Genomic DNA, 6325 nt, shown 5'->3' with positions numbered 1-6325 from the left:
TATGTGGTTGGGAAGAAAGGATAAGAATAAAGGGACAAAAGGTGCAGGAATGAGGAGGAGGGAGAGAGAATGGGATGAGGAGGTGGAAGAGAAAAAAAAGAGGGACGCTAGAGAGGGAGAGTAAAGAGAGTGAGAAGGAGGGAGACAAAGTGATAAGAATATGAAAAATGAGAGGAAATAAAGAGGGAGAGAGAAACAGGAAAGAAGGGGGGAAAGAAAAAAGGGCAAGGAGAGGGGAAGGAGGTGAGGCGTGAAAAGAAGAAAGAATGAATGCTGAGGAGAGATGGGAGACGGGGCGAGGAAAAAAAGAGTGAGTGTGTGGGTGGAAGAGAGTGAGCAGTGAGAAGGATATAAGAAATAAGAAAAAATAGAGAGAAGGAGAAAAAAGAGCGAGAAGGAGGGAAGGAGAGAGGGATGAGAAAGAAAGAGGGGTGAGGAGGAAGAAGAGGAACAATTCTGCGGAAAGAGGAGGAAAGGCGGGGTGACAGGGAGGGAAAGAAATGGCATGAGGGAGGGAAAGAACAAGGAGAATGACAGAGGGAGAGAGGAATGAGGATTAGGGAGACAGAGAGAGAGATGAGTAGGAAGGAGGAAAGAGAGAGATCACCAGGAGGGAGGGAGAGATGAATGGGAGGGAGAGAAAGAGGGAGGGAGAGGAAGGGTAAGAAGTAGGGATGGAGAGATTGAGGGGGGTGAGGAGAAGGAAGGGGAAATTAGGAAGAAACAGGAAAATGCCACCGAAAGAGACAAAAAAAAAAGTATAACAGAATCAGAAGGGATAGAGAAGTGAAGAAAAATATACTTCTGGAGAACGAGGTAAAGGGGAAAGTAAGAAAAAAACACTACAGATGAGGAGGAAGGAAAAACAAAGCAGAGGTACAAAAAAGTAATTCAGAAGCGGAAGGAAAAGGAAAAGGTTAGCAGAGACAAAATGCGAAGAAGGATGCAAGGCTAGAACTAGACTGAAAAAGGAGTAAGGGTAAGTTTCTCTCTCTCTCTCTCTCTCTCTATTTGTCTTTTGTTTGTTTGTCTGTCTGTCTGTCTGTCTGTTTGTGTGTTTTTCTGTCTGTCTGTTTCTCCCATTCTCTTTCTTTCTCTTTCTCTCTCTTTATCTGTCTTTTGTCTGTCTGTGTCTGGCTAGCTGGCTGGCTGGTTGACTCTCTCTCTCTCTCTCTCTCTCTCTCTCTCTCTCTCTCTCTCTTTTCACACCGCCCCGCCATCACCAAAAAAGTCACTCACGCCGGAGCCGAAGCACAATTTTTTTAGCGCCTCTCTCCTGCCGGCGCTATCTGGGCTAATATCAGAAGTCATCAAACTCCCTCTCTCTGCCGTCCCCGCCTCTCTCCTCGCCCGGCAATTACCTCAACCAATTACAAGTCTTCATTGTCGTTGAAAAATATACGGAACAAGGGAGGCGAACTAGAGGGAGTGAGGATGGGCTGGGGGAGGTAAATAGAGTGAGGGGTGTAGGGGGTAAGGTGAAAGAACTGGGGGGGGGGTAGGAGGTGCGGGGGGAGAGGAAGGAGGAAAGTAGAGAGATTGGACTTTGAGACTAGGGATAGGGAGAAAGAGCTAGGGGAGGGAGTAGTAGGGGGTGACATAGAGGGTTGGCATAGGAGATACGAATGGAGTTGGGAAAGAAGAGCTAGGGAATGAGGGACAGCAGGCGTAGGGAGCCAAATTTGGGAAGGGGTAGGGAAGACAGCGATAAGGGGCATGAGGTGAGGGGAGAACTAGGGAAGGTGTAGACTGGTGGGGAGAGACTTAGCGGGTTGAAGTAGGCGGTTGAGGGAAAAACATGGGGTGATGGTAAGGCGAGGTAGATAGAAAGGGGGGACGAAGGGAGGGGGAAGAGCCAGGGAAGGGCGTAGGGGATGGGGTTGGGGAGAGGGTAAGGGGGAGGGAGGGAACTATGGGATGGGGTTATGAAGTAGGGAGACAACTGAAATGGGAGTAGGGAGAGGGAGACGGGGGGAAAGTGATAGGATGGGGTTAGGGGGAGAATTAGGGGCGGGGGTAGGGGTTAGGGAGAACGAGGGGAGAGGGGTAAGAAGAAGAAAGAGAGAACTAAGGTGGGTATGGGGGTAGGGAGAAAGAACTAAGGGAGAGAGACAAGGGAGCAAGGATAGAGAGCTAGATAGAGAAGGTTGAGGTTAGGGACTGAAACCCAGCAGGAGTAGTGGGAGAGAACTAGGAGATGGGGGGGGGGGAGAGGTTGGAGTAGCGATAGTGAACAAGAGGAAGGAAGTAGGAGTATGGAGAGAGACCAAATAGAAGGGGAGGGGTAGAGAGGAAGGAGAGAGACTCAGAGGGTGGAAGTAGGAGAGACCTCGGATATAGAAAGGGATAGGGAAAGAGAGCTACAAGGTGTCGGTAAGGGCAGGGAGAGAGAACTGGGGGAAGGGTGGAGGCCTGGATGGTTTCTGCACGATGAGATGAGGCCAGGGTGGTGTAGGGGAGAGGAGGGGAGTGGGCGAGTAGGGACCGAGTTTTCCATAATGTATCGTAACTTGTGGTCAAACGGAATGATCGTACGTGTCAAAACTTACAGTGAACGAATATTTTTATAACGTTTGTTGTTGGGAGGCCAAGTATATTATTATTATTATTTTTAAGTTAATGATATTGTAATTAGGCGATGTTAAGGTGAATTTTGATTTTCGTAGTTAATGGGATCGTAACATTCTGCCACGACTGCAAAATTTGTGGAAGAGATGTAGGGCGTCTTTCCCTTTCTCACACACACACACACACACACACACACACACACACACACACCGCGCGAGTGAAAGGCGACGGACAGCAGGTGGAGGAGGGGGGTTGGTGGGTAAAAAAAGGAGTAATAATTGGTATTTTGAAAAGTTAACGAGGTTTATATATCGCACCCCTTTCCATCAAACAGCCGTCAAGAAATTACCGCCACGAGAGAGAGTGAGACAGGGAGAGAAAAAAGTGAGGATCGTGAAGCGGAGATCGTTCGACAAAGACTTAATTTCTTCACTTTCACACAGTAATTATTCACCTGTCTTCCTTTCTCCGTGTTTCTCGTATTTTCTCGATGTGATGATGGTATTGTGATTTAGCTTCCAATTTCACTTGCAAAATTATTCTGGTTTCCTTTCTCATTTCTCAATTCTACCTTGACATAATTTCCTCTCTTGCACATAACTATTACCTGTCTCTTTTCATTATCTTTCATTGATTCTCTTTAAATGAAGATTGTGCTACAGTAATTTAGGTCCCCCTTTCACCTTGTAATTATTCCCCTGTCTTCCTTTTTTCCTGAACATGAAACGGTTCTACTGTGCCGTACTTCGTAGCTCTTACATAAGTATTGTTCTCCTGTCTTCCCTTCCCTATCTTCCCTTATATCTCTTGAAAAGATGCTAGTCCAACAGGTATTTTTTTCTCAATTGCAACTGCATAAATATTGTTCTACCTCCTTTTCTCCCCTTATTTCGTATATACTCTCTCTCGAGGTGAAGGTGATGCTGCAATGACTTACTGTCTTCTTTGTCACTTAATAATTATTCTCATGTCGTCCTTCCTCAATCTACCCTTCTTTTCGAAATGAAGACAGTGCTACAATGATGAATTTCTTGTCTATCACGTTATTATTGTTCTTCTGACTGTCTTTCTGTCTCACTTTAAAAATGAAACAAGTTCTATGGTAATGTACTTCCTTCTTTGACAATATGATTATTCTCCCTCCAGTATCATCTACTCTCTCGAATTGAAAAAAGGCTACAATAATGAAGGTCCGTTCATCTACAAGTAAATCTTTTGTGCTTCTTCCACTAACTCTAGTGGTGAAGGTGGCCCTTCAGTTATTTACTATTCCTGTTCATTAATTATTTGTTATCCTGTCTCTCTTTCTCTTTTTATTATTTCTTACAAAGTTATGATACGGCCACATCGATTTTGTTTCTCTTCTTGCCTAACAATTTTAATCCTGCCGTTCATTCTCTAGCTTTCATTATCATTTCTCGAAGTGACGGTGTTAGAATGGAACACTTTCCTTTTAGACCTGTATAGCTGACATATTATCCCTTTGTCCTCCTCTGTCTGTCATATTTCTCGGACAGTGGTATGCAGACAATGGGTTTTGGTATGCAGTATGTCCTTTCATGTGCTGGCTTATTTTAACACCCTTTCGGTTATACTCGTGGCATATATAAGTACAGACTCTGACCCATATCGATGCAGCTCTTACAACATTCTGAATTTCCTATGCATCATTCTCACTTCAGACACTCCTTCCCCATTCGCTGTCATCACATGGAGACGGGTTAATGTTGGCTACCACTTTCCCTCTAAGACACAGGTCCGGAACTGCAATGGATCTATGTGGACAGTTCATTAGTTCGAGTATTTTTCATGTTTTCTTGTCTGTAGTCTCCTCTCTCTCTCTCTCTCTCTCTCTCTCTCTCTCTCTCTCTCTCTCTCTCTAAGAAGAAGAAGAAGGAGAAGTGAAAACGCCAATGCAATGATATATTTTCCCATTCACCTGTGTTATTACCTGCCTCTCTTTCTGTACTTATTTCTCGAGCCTAAAATGATTCTGGGCTGGTTTTATTTGCTCTCTTTTTTATTTTTTTGTTGATTTTTTCTGTTTAAGGCGAAGACACTGTTTCTGTGATTTTTACATAACCCGTTGAGTTGAATCATTATACTGTCACCTTCCTTTCTCCGTCTTTATTATTCTCTATCTAAACAGCGATTAATTAGCTTTCTTGAAATTGTTTACGTTTCTCTCCAGTCTTTTTTCTGTAACGTTTTTCAAAGCGAAGACGTTACTAGTGGTTTAGTTTGTCAGTTTAACGTGTTTAATTATTCATCTCTCTCTCTCTCTCTCTCTCTCTCTCTCTCTCTCTTTCAGGAATATGTTGAGAGAGAGAGATAGATAAATAGATAGATAGATAGAGAGAGAGAGAGAGAGAGAGAGAGAGAGAGAGAGAGAGAGAGCGGAGGTGCAGTAATTGAGGGCCGCGAACAAGAGGACAGGTCGGCCATTTTGTTGCCAGGGAGCCAGTGGAGAGGGAGAGAAAATAATGAGGCTTTTTACGGGTGAATGAGGAATTAAGGAGGAGAAGATGAGTTTTTGAAGTTGGGTTGAGGGGCACGATGATGGGGGGAGGAGGGGGAGCTGGGAAAGAGGGGAGAGGGGAGGGAGCTGGGAAAGAGGGGAGAGGGGAGGGAGTTGGAAAAGAAGGGAGAGGGGAGGGAGTTAGGGAGAGATGAGGGAAGGGGTGAGGAAGAGGGTGGGGGAGGAAGAAAGGTGAAGAACAACAGGGAGCTGGGATGACTGGGAGAGGGAAGGAGTGAAGGACAAGGTGGAAGAGGAGGGGAGTTGGAGATGACAGGAGAGGGTGGGTGGAGCAGGAGAGAGGGTGTGGGGGATGATGTGGAATAGCAGGGGGGAAGAGGGTGGGGAGGGAGGAGAGGAGGTAGGGGTTAAGGAGAAGGGAGAAGGTCAGGGGGGAAGAAGAGGGAAGAGGGAAGGGAAGACAAGCATGGTGAAAGAGGGGGGGAGGGGGGATAGTGTAAGGAGGAGGTTGAGGGTGTAAGGAGGAGGTTGAGGCGATGGAAAGGGTAAAGAACAAGACGGAAGAGGAAGTGGGTGGGGAAGAGAGAGGAGAATGAGGAAAAAAAAAACTATGTGGAAGAGAAGAGGGAAAAGTATAAAGAGGAGGGGGCTGTGGATAATGGTTAATAGGAGAGGAGTGAGGGAGGAGGAAATATCACAGATGAGGTGTTGAAAGAAGAGAGGGAAGAGGCAAGAAAAAGCGAAGATGTTGAAAGAGAAAGGGTTAAAAGAAAAAAAAGTGAGAGAGAGAGAGAGAGAGAGAGAGAAGAGGGGATATAAGAACGTACCTTCAGAAGAGATGAAAGATAAGGAGTAGAGAAACGAAAAAAAAAAAAGGGGGGGGGACGAGAACTGAGCGTCGGAGCTGGATGCAGAAGGAATAGAAGAGATGGAAAGAGGTTGGTTGAACAAAAGTTGAGAAGAGAAAAAAGGAAGGCGGAAAGAAGTCACGAGAACAGCAAAACTGGACGAAGAAGCTGGATGTGAATGGGAAAGATGGGGCTGAACATCCTTTACATAGCACTTTTTTCGTGACTAGCATCATATTCGACTGTTACTTTAATCTAATGTTACAACTCTGCATTCGAGATGGAAGACAGCAATTTTAGGTCATTTTAGAGTAAAGGTGGTAAATGCATCCGTATGGTGTTGCTGACCTGACAGATCGATTAGTACTGCTGGCGGATTCTGAGCAGACGTTACAGAGATTGGTAGCTAACCTGCGAGGGAGAATGTTTA

The sequence above is a fragment of the Coenobita brevimanus genome, chromosome 22, assembly GCF_032717465.1.
Source record: "Coenobita brevimanus isolate Jiangsu-jjx chromosome 22, ASM3271746v2, whole genome shotgun sequence".
Classification (NCBI taxonomy): Eukaryota; Metazoa; Arthropoda; class Malacostraca; order Decapoda; family Coenobitidae; genus Coenobita; species Coenobita brevimanus.
This window is presented reverse-complemented; position numbering follows the sequence as displayed.